The 9,691-nt window shown below is 44.5% G+C and overlaps 1 long non-coding RNA gene across 2 annotated transcripts in view; it reads right to left on the bottom strand.

Annotated features, from left to right (window-relative positions):
• Window positions 1–8,867, bottom strand: part of LOC139238072 (uncharacterized) — a 30,927-nt gene extending 22,060 nt beyond the window's left edge. For both annotated transcript variants that reach the window (XR_011588560.1, XR_011588561.1), the window contains exons 1-2: window positions 8,720–8,867; window positions 6,224–6,312 (exon numbers count right to left, since the gene is read on the bottom strand). This is a non-coding gene — a long non-coding RNA (uncharacterized lncRNA). The remainder of the gene's footprint in view (window positions 1–6,223; window positions 6,313–8,719) is intronic.
• Between the last annotated feature and the right edge of the window lie 824 nt (window positions 8,868–9,691).

Below are 9,691 nucleotides of genomic sequence, written 5' to 3' on the forward strand. Positions count from 1 at the left end.
CATAGCGAGGGGATTTGAGTACAGGGGCAAAGATGTGTCGCTACAGTTGTACAGGGCCTTGGTGAGGCCACACCTGGAGTATTGTGTGCAGTTTTGGTCTCCGAACTTGAGGAAGGACATTCTTGCTATTGAGGGAGTGCAGCGAAGGTTCACCAGACTGATTCCCTGGATGGTGGGACTGACCTATTAAGAAAGACTGGATCAACTGGGCTTGTATTCACTGGAGTTCAGAAGAATGAGAGGGGACCTCATAGAAATGTTTAAAATTCTGATGGGTTTAGACAGGTTAGATGCAGGAAGATTGTTCCCAATGGTGGGGATGTCCAGAACCAGGGGTCACAGTCTAAGGATAAGGGGTAAGCCATTTAGGACTGAGATGAGGAGAAACTTCTTTACCCAGAGAGTGGTGAACCTGTGGAATTCTCTCCCACAGAAAGTTATTGAGGCCAGTTCACTATATATATTCAAAAAGGAGTTAGATGAAGTCCTTACTACTAGGGGAATCAAGGGGTATGGCGAGAAAGCAGGAATGGGGTACTGAAGTTGCATGTTCAGCCATGAACTCATTGAATGGTGGTGCAGGCTAGAAGGGCCGAATGGCCTACTCCTGCACCTATTTTCTTTGTTTCTATGTAAGTAGCCAAGTTTGCTGATGATACAAAGATGGGAGGAAAAGCAATGTGTGAGGAGGACACAAAAAATCTGCCAAAGGATACAGATAGGCTCAGTAAGTGGGCAATAATTTGGCAGATGGAGTATAATGTTGGAAAGTGTGAAGTGATGCACTATGGCTGAAAAAAAATCAAAGATCAAGTTATTATTTGAATGGAGAAAGATTGCAAAGTGCTGCAGTCCAACGGGACTTGGGGGTACTTGTGCATGAAACACAAAAGGTTAGAATGCAGGTACAGCACATGATCAGGAAGGCCAATGCAATCTTTTGCTTTATTGCAAAGGGGCTGGAGTATAAAAGCAGGGAAGTCTTGCTGCATTTACACAGGGTATTGGTGAGGCCACACCTGGAATACTGCGTGCAGTTTTGGTTTCCATATTTATGAAAGGATATACTTGCTTTGCAGGAAGTTGAGAGAAGGTTCAGTTGGTTGATTCCAGAGATGAGGGGCTTGACTTATGAGAAAATGTTGAGGAGGTTGGGCCTCTACTCATTGAATTCAGAAGAATGAATGAAAGGTGATTTCTCGAAACGTATAAGATTATGAGGGGGCTTGACAGCGTAGTCGCAGAGAGGATGTTTTCACTGATAGGGGAGACTAGAACTAGGGGGCATAAACTTAGAATAAGGGCCCCCCCCATTTAAAACTGAGAGGAGGAGGAATTTTTTTCTCTCAGAGGGTTGTCAACCTGTGGAATTCGCTGCCTCAGAGAGCTGTAGAAGCCGGGACATTGAATATATTTAAGACAGAGATAGACAGTGTCTTAACCGATAAGGGGGCGGGCAGGGAAGTGGAGCTGGGTCCATGATCGGATCAGCCATGATGGTATTAAATGGCGGAGCAGGCTCGAGGGGCCGTATGGCCTACTCCTGATCCTAATTCTTATGTTCTTATTTTCTTATATAGTGGTGTCTGGTATGGGAGTGTGGATTTGACTCTATCTGGCCACCTCTGGTATGTGGATGAGGGTTTTACTCTGTTAGTTTCTGATACGAGAGGTTGATTTTATCCTGTACATGTCAATTTCTGGTAATTGCCTGTGGGTTTCATTCTGTATCAAAAAGGGCCACATTACAACATAATTATAAAAGGACAAAGAGTGTTAAAAAAACAAGCCTGAAGGCTCTGAGTCTCAAAGCGAGAAGCAATTGTAATAAGGTGGATGAATTAACTGCGCAGATAGCTGTTAACGGATATGATGTCATTGGGATTACAGAGACATGGCTTCAGAGTAACCAAAGCTGGGAACATAACATCCAGGGGTATTCAATATTCAGGAAGAATAGCCAGAAAGGAAAAGGAGGTGGGGTAGCGTTAGTGGTTAAAGAGGAGGTTAATGCAATAGTAAGGAAGGACATTGGCTGGGATAATGTGGAATCTATATGGGTAGAGCTGCGAAACATCAAAGGGCAAAAAATGTTAGTTGGGGTTATGTACAGACCACCAAACAGTAGTAGGGAGGTTGGGGATTGCATCAAACAGGAAATTAAGGACGCGTGCAATAAGGGTACAGCAGTTATCATGGGTGACTTTAACCTACATATTGATTGGGCTAACCAAACTTGTAGCAATACTGTGGTGGAAAATTTCCTAGAGTGTATAAGGGATGGTTTTCTAGACCAATATGTCGAGGAACCTATGAGAGAGCAGGCCATCCTAGACTGGGTTTTGTGTAACGAGAGAGGATTAATTAGCAATCTGGTCTTGCGTGGCCCCTTGGGGAAGAGTGACCATAATATGGTAGAATTCTTCATTAAGATGGAGAGCAACCCAGTTAACTCAGAGACTAGGGTCCTGAACTTAAAGGAAACTTCGATGGTATGAGACGTGATTTGGATAGGATAAACTGGCGAATGATACTTAAAGGGTTGACGGTGGATAGGCAATGGCAGACATTTAAAGATCACTTGGATGAATTACAACTATTGTACATCCCTGTCTGGCGTAAAAAATAAAACAGGAATGGTGGCTCAACCGTGGCTAACAAGGGAAATTAGGGACAGTGTTAAATCCAAGGAAGAGGCATAGAAATTGGCCTGAAAAAGCAGCAAACCTGAGGACTGGGAGAAATTTAGAATTCAGCAGAGGAGGACTAAGGGTGTAATTAGGAGGGGGAAAATAGAATATGAGAGTAAGCTTGCAGGGAACATAAAAACTGACTGCAAAAGCTTCTATAGATATGTGAAGAGAAAAAGATTAGTGAAATCTAATATAGGCCCCTTGCAGTCAGAATCAGGTGAATTCATAATGGGGAACTAGGAAATGGCAGACCAATTGAACAAATACTTTGGTTCTGTCTTCAGTAAAGAAGACATGAATAACCTCCCAAAAATACAAGGGGACCGAGGGTCCAGCGGGAAGGAGGAACTGAGGGAAATCCTTATTAGTCAGGAAATGCTTGGAGGGAAACTGATGGGATTGAAGGCCAATAAATCCCCAGGGTCTGACAGTCTGCATCCCAGAGTAGTTAAAGAAGTGGCCCTAGAAATAATGGATGCATTGGTGGTCATTTTTCAAAATACCATGGACTCTGGATCAGTACCTATGGATTGGAGGGTAGCAAATGTAACCCCACTTTTTAAAAAAGGAGGGAGAGAGAAAACAGGGAATTATAGACCGGTTAGCCTGACATCAGTGGTGGGGAAAATGCTGGAATCAATTATTAAAGATGTAATAGCAGAGCATTTGGAAAGCAGTGACAGGATCGGTCCAAGTCAGCATGGATTTATGAAAGGGAAATCATGCTTGACAAATCTTCTAGAGGTTTTTCAGGATGTAACTAGTAGAGTGGATAAGGGAGAACCAGTGGATTTGGTGTATTTGGAATTTCAAAAGGCTTTTGACAAGGTCCCACACCAGAGATTAGTGTGCAAAATTAAAGCACATGGTATTGGGGGTAATGTACTGACGTGGAGGCAGAACTGGTTGGCAGACAGGACGCAAAGAGTGAGAATAAACAGATCCTTTTCAGAATGGCAGGCAGTGACTAGTGGGGTGCCACAAGGTTCAGTGCTGGGACCCCAGCTATTTACAATATATATTAATGATTTAGACGATGGAATTGAAAGTAATATCTCCAAGTTTGCAGATGACACTAAGCTGGGTGGCAGTGTGAGCTGTGAGGAGGATGCGAAGAGGCTGCAGGGTGAATTGGACAGGTTAGGTGAGTGGGCAATTGCATGGCAGATGCAGGAAAATGTGGATAAATGTGAGGTTATTCACTTTGGTGGCAAAAACAGGAAGGCAGACTATTACCTGAATGGTGACAGATTAGTAAAATGGGTGGTTCAAAGATACCTGGGTGTCATGGTAGATCAGTCACTGAAGGTAGGCATGCAGGTCCAGCAGGCAGTAAAGAAAGCAACTGGCATGCTGGCCTTCATAGCGAGAGGATTTGAGTGTAGGAGCAGGGAGGTGTTACTGCAGTTGTGCAGGGCCTTGGTGAGACCACACCTTGAGTATGATGTGCAGTTTTGGTCTCTTAATCTGAGCAAGGACGTACTTGCTATTGAGGGAGTGCAGTGAAGGTTCACCAGACTAATTTCCGGCATGGCAGGACTGACATATGAAGAAAGACTGGATCGGCTAGGCTTACACTCACTGGAATTTAGAAGAATGAGAGGGGATCTCATAGAAACATATAAAATTATGACAGGACTGGACAGGTTAGATGCAGGAAGAATGTTCCTGATGTTGGGAAAGTCCAGAACCAGGGGTCACAGTCTAAGGATAAGGGGTAAGTCATGTCGGACTGAAATGAGGAGAAACTTTTTCACCCAGAGAGTGGTAAACCTGTGCAATTCTCTATCACAGAAAGTTGTGGAGTCCAGTTCGTTGGATATATTCAAGAGGGAGTTAGATGTGGCCCTGAGGGCTAAGGGGATCAAGGGATAGGGAGAGAAAGTGGGAGTGGGGTATTGAAGTTGCATGATCAACCATGATTATATTGAATGGCGGTGCAGGCTCGAAGGGCCAAATGACCTGCTCCTGCACCTATTTTCTATGTTTCTTTCCATTCTTGGTGTGTGATGTGTATTTTGCGCTGTATCTATCCATCTGTTATGTGAATGTGAGCTCTACTCCATACCCGTCATTCTCCAGTATGTTAGTATTGTTTTACTGTGTACCACCAATTCCTGATAGAGTATTCGTTTTTCTTTTTAACTGTCAATTTGTGTTATGGAGGTGAGTGTTTATGTTGACTCGGTCGGTCTGTGGTAAATGAGTCTGAGTTTTACTCTATATCTATCTGTCTCTGCTATGAGTGTGGTCCTTTCTCTGTATCTCTCCATTTCTGTTATGGGAATCTGGGTTTTATTCTGTACCCGTCACGTTCTGACATGTGATTGTGGGCCTCACTCTATAACTGCCAGTTTCTGCTTAATTGTGAGTGGACTTTCCTTTGTCCCTGTCAGTTTCTGGAATGAAAGAGAGATCTTTACCCTGTACCTGTCAATTACTGGTTCGTGAGTCTGGGCATGTCACTGTATGTCAATTTGTGTTAAGGGAATATGGATTGTAATATGTCAGCCTCTGATATGCGAGTGTGGGTTTTATACTGTATCACTCAGTCTCTGATATGTGAGTGTGGGTTTTATACTGTATCACTCAGTCGCTCATATGTGAGTGTGGGTTTTATACCGTATCACTCAGTCTCTGATATTCAAGTGTGTGTATTTTTCTGTAACTGTCAGGTTTTGTTGTGTGTTCAGGTATAATCTGTGCTTCTCAGTTTCTGCTATGTTCGACTGTACCTATTTGTTCCTGCTACTTGATTGTGTTTTAGACAGTACCTGTCAGTTCCTGCTATGTGAGTGTGGAATTTACTCTGTATCAGCTAGTCTCTAGTATGTGAACGTGAGAATTAATTTTACTTTTAACCTGTATTTCTCTGATATGTGAATAAAGATTTTGCCTTCTCTGTGTCATTTTTTCTGATGTGTGTGTGTGGGTTTTACTCAGCCCCGATCAGTTTCTGAGATGCAAGTAACAATTTTACTTACTGCCTTTCAGTTTTCCGACATGTGCACATGGGATTTACACTTTACCTGTCAATCTCTGGTATGCAAGTGGGGATTTTATTTAGTTACTGTCACTTTCATATATGTGGGTGTGTGTATCTGTCAGTCTATGCTACGGGAATGTGGGTTTTATTCTGCACCTGTCATCTTCTGGTATGTTCGGGGGGTTTAAATACTGAATCCGTCAGATTCTGAAACATGAATATGGCTTTTGCTCTGTAACCATCAGCTTCTGATATGCGAGTGTGGTTTATACATTCCATTGGACATTTTTTCTGATAGATGATTGTCTTTTATTCTCTACCTGCCAGTTTCTGGCAAGTGAGTGTGTGTGTTTAATGTACCTGTCAGTGTGATCTGTTTCAATGGTGAAACAGCATGTGATTCTACTGCTCCATGTGGCTGTAAGATTCACAATGTAACTCTGCAACTTCGGATCACTGTGGGACTGACAGCTTCTGCTGTCTGTGACAATAGGATTGAGGCCAGTTCTGAGTCTCTGCGCTCTGTGAGTGATAATCTACTTACTGTGTGTGAGAAGGAGCTGCCTGCACTGTTCCTTGTGTTCCGGGTGGAGGAAAGCTCACATTTGTTCTGGCTGGTTGAAGAATTTTGCTCTGAGAATAATAATACGAGAACATTATTAGTTCTAAGAGATGGATGCGGGGAGAATATGAGGGAGCGACAATGTATCTCTCAACCACCAGCAACATGGTTCTGGAGAACTCAGCTCACCGAAACAATATAACTGGTCTTTAAAATATCTTCTCCCACACTCCTCTCCTGGTGCCTGCAATAGATGCACTTTGTGAAACTCCTCACATCCTCACTGACAGGTGTGTTTCCACTGCTCACTGCCCAAGAACAACAGACACGGTGAGATTGGAACTGAATCAGGAACATTCACGACTGATTTAGGGAAAGAAAGCAGCAATGATTGGAAAGAGCGAGGTGATTTACTTTCTCTGTTACCTTACACTGTCCACACACAGCCCGAGAATGGCCTCTCCCTTCCCCCACTCACACCATGTTCCGGAACTCGTTCCTGATCCACTCTGCCTCTTAGACACAGCCCCCGAGGGAACTAAACCAGGAACGTTCACTCCTGGTTTGGAGAGAGAAAGCAGCAGATTGTAAACAGCAGATTCTGCCCATTCTGTCTCCCTTACCCTGCACACACGCTATCCACACACAGCCCGAGAATGGCCTCTCCCTTCCCCCACTCACACCATGCACTGACACTGATTCTTGGTCCGCTCTGCCTCTTACACACAGCCCCCGACTCCCCCTGAACTCCCCCCGGACTCAATGCCGATCTCTGAGCCCATCTGCGGACACACTCCCAAAGCGCTGCGCTGCTGTAAGGAGGCTGCAGCACGCTGCCTTACCCTGGGGCCGCGGTGCCTCCATTCCTGGCTGTTTTAAACCATCTTCTTCTGCTCACTGAGTGAATGGCGATCACAGGCAGGGCTGGGGGAGGGGAGGGCACATGTGCTCTTCTGCTCACTGGGAACGACACAGAGGGTGGGGCTGAACCGCGCATGCGCAGCTCTCTGCAATAATTCAATCTGTAAAAATCAAAGTGCACTTTTCCCAATTTACTTTTATCAGAATCTGAGCAAAGGAACTGGGCCTGGGGGGAAAGGACAGAGAATGAGTAAAGCTGGGAGCCTTGTCCCTTGGAGATGCTCAATTTGGGATCATTCCATGCAGGGTGTTTCTCTCCATGAGCCCGTCTTCACAAAGCAATTCTGCAGAAACATCAGAGGGACGAGGGAGTGGGAGTGTTTGCTGGGACCGTGCCGGAGTTAATATCTGACAGAAACAGTCCAAGATTAGTTTAATTACAGTAAAACACTCAGTCACTGAGAGTAATACCAAAGTGGATAATCAAGGGGCTATAGTGAGGGAAGAACTTAATACAATAACGATTCATAATGAAGTAGTACTCGGTAAAATAATGGGACTAAAGGCAGAGAAGTCACGTTGCCCTGATGGTTTACATCGTAGGATCTTAAGAGAAGTGGCTGCAGAGATAGTGGACACATTAGTTGTAATCTACCAAAATTCCCAGGATTCTGGGGCGGTCCCAACAGATTGGAAAACCGAAAATGTAACGCCTATATTTAAAAAAGGAGGCAGACAAAAAGCAGGAAACTAAAGACCAGTTAGCCTAACATCTGTCATTGGGAAAGTGCTGGAGACCATTATTAAGGAAGCAGTAGTGGGACATTTGGAAAAGCTTGATTCAATCAAGCAGAGTCAGCATGGCTTCATGAAAGGGAAATCATGTTTGACAAATTTGCTGGAGTTCTTTGAGGATATAATGAGTAGGATGGATAAGGCGGAACCAGTGGATGTGGTGTATTTAGATTCCCAGAAGGCATTTGATAAGGTGGGACATAAAAGGTTACTGCACAAGATAAAAGCTCACTGGGTTGGGAGCAGTATATTAGAGAGGATAGGCTAACTAACAGAAAACAGAGAGTCGGCATAAATGGGTCTTTTTCTGGTTGGCAAATGGTGACTAGTGGGGTGCCGCAGGAATCGGTGCTAGGTCCTCAACTATTTTAAATCTATATTAATGACTTGGATAAAATAACCGAGTTTAATAAGCCAAGTTTGCTGATGATACAAAGATAGGTGGGAAAGCAAATTGAGGACAAACAAAATTTGCAAAGGGATACAGACAGGGTAAATGAGTGGGCAAAAATTTGTCACATGGAGTATAATATGGGAAAATGTGAGGTTATCCACGTTGGCAGAAATAATAGAAAAGCAAATTATAATTTAAATGGAGACAAAATTGCAAAGTGCTACAGGACAGAGAGACCTGAGGGTGTTTGTGCATAAAACACAAAAAGTTAGTCTGCAGGTTCAGGAAGTAGTCAGGAAGGTAAATGTAATGTTGGCCTTTATTGTCAGGGGGAGAGAATAAAAAGCAGAGAAGTCCTGCTCCAAGTGTACAGGGTATTGGTGGGACCACACCTGGAATACTGTGTGTTTAAGGAAGGATATACTTACACTGGAGGCTGTTCAGAGGTTGATTCCGGCGAGGAGGGGGTTCTCTGATGAGGACAGGTTGAGAAGGTTGGGACGATACACTTTGGAGTTCAGAACAATGAGAGAAATCCGAGGTGTGAGAATAAAATAACTCAGCTCTTACTTTACCAAGATGGCCGCGCATGCGCATTACTGCTCACTGAACAAAGATGGCGGAGGACTGACCCTGCCTTCCTGTACAAAGGTGGCCGCCGTTACCCCGGGCCTGTGACCGGGATAAAGCATCGAGGCTGCAGCCGCCGATATTCCGGTTGTTATTCCGGGCTTCCGGCGGGCACCAGGTGTTTCTGAAGCCTCCCCGGCTCCCCGCTGGTCCTTTACTCACCTCCGCCCCGCGGAGTAGGAGCTGTTTTGCGGAACACATTTCACCACAACCGCTCCGCCATTACACGCACCGCGCATGCTCCAAATACAGCCAGGTCTCGCGCCTGCGCACCGGGCCCCTGTAGTCTGGGCTCGGCACATTCTCCATCGCGAGGAATGCTGGGTAAATACCCAAGACCACTTTAGTGACTGGGACAGGATTTACTGGGCCCCCATTGGGCACTGAACATGTTCATTCTGGCACTCAGTCATTGTTCCTGCTGCTCTGTATAACCCTGTCCCTGAGCTGGACAGTAATGTTCTGTCTCAGGATTGTTTCAAACACCCTGTGTCCAATATTGGATTTCTCCATAAAAATAGACTCATTAATGTTCCCGTCACTTCCATTTTGGGGCTTTTTCTTACTCTAGATTATTTCACTTCTCACGTAATTTATCTTTTACCACATCAAATCCCAAACTTGTTTCATTTGAGTATCCGGCTTGTGGATGTCTCAGACTGAACCGGCGTGTCTCACTTTACACTCATTTAACGTTCCTTTCAACCAACCCTTGAAAGAACTATCTTTCGTAAGACTGTAAATCTGTTATTTCCTGTATTTAACGATTT

This window comes from Pristiophorus japonicus, chromosome 25 (assembly GCF_044704955.1).
Source record: "Pristiophorus japonicus isolate sPriJap1 chromosome 25, sPriJap1.hap1, whole genome shotgun sequence".
NCBI classification, from domain to species: domain Eukaryota; kingdom Metazoa; phylum Chordata; class Chondrichthyes; family Pristiophoridae; genus Pristiophorus; species Pristiophorus japonicus.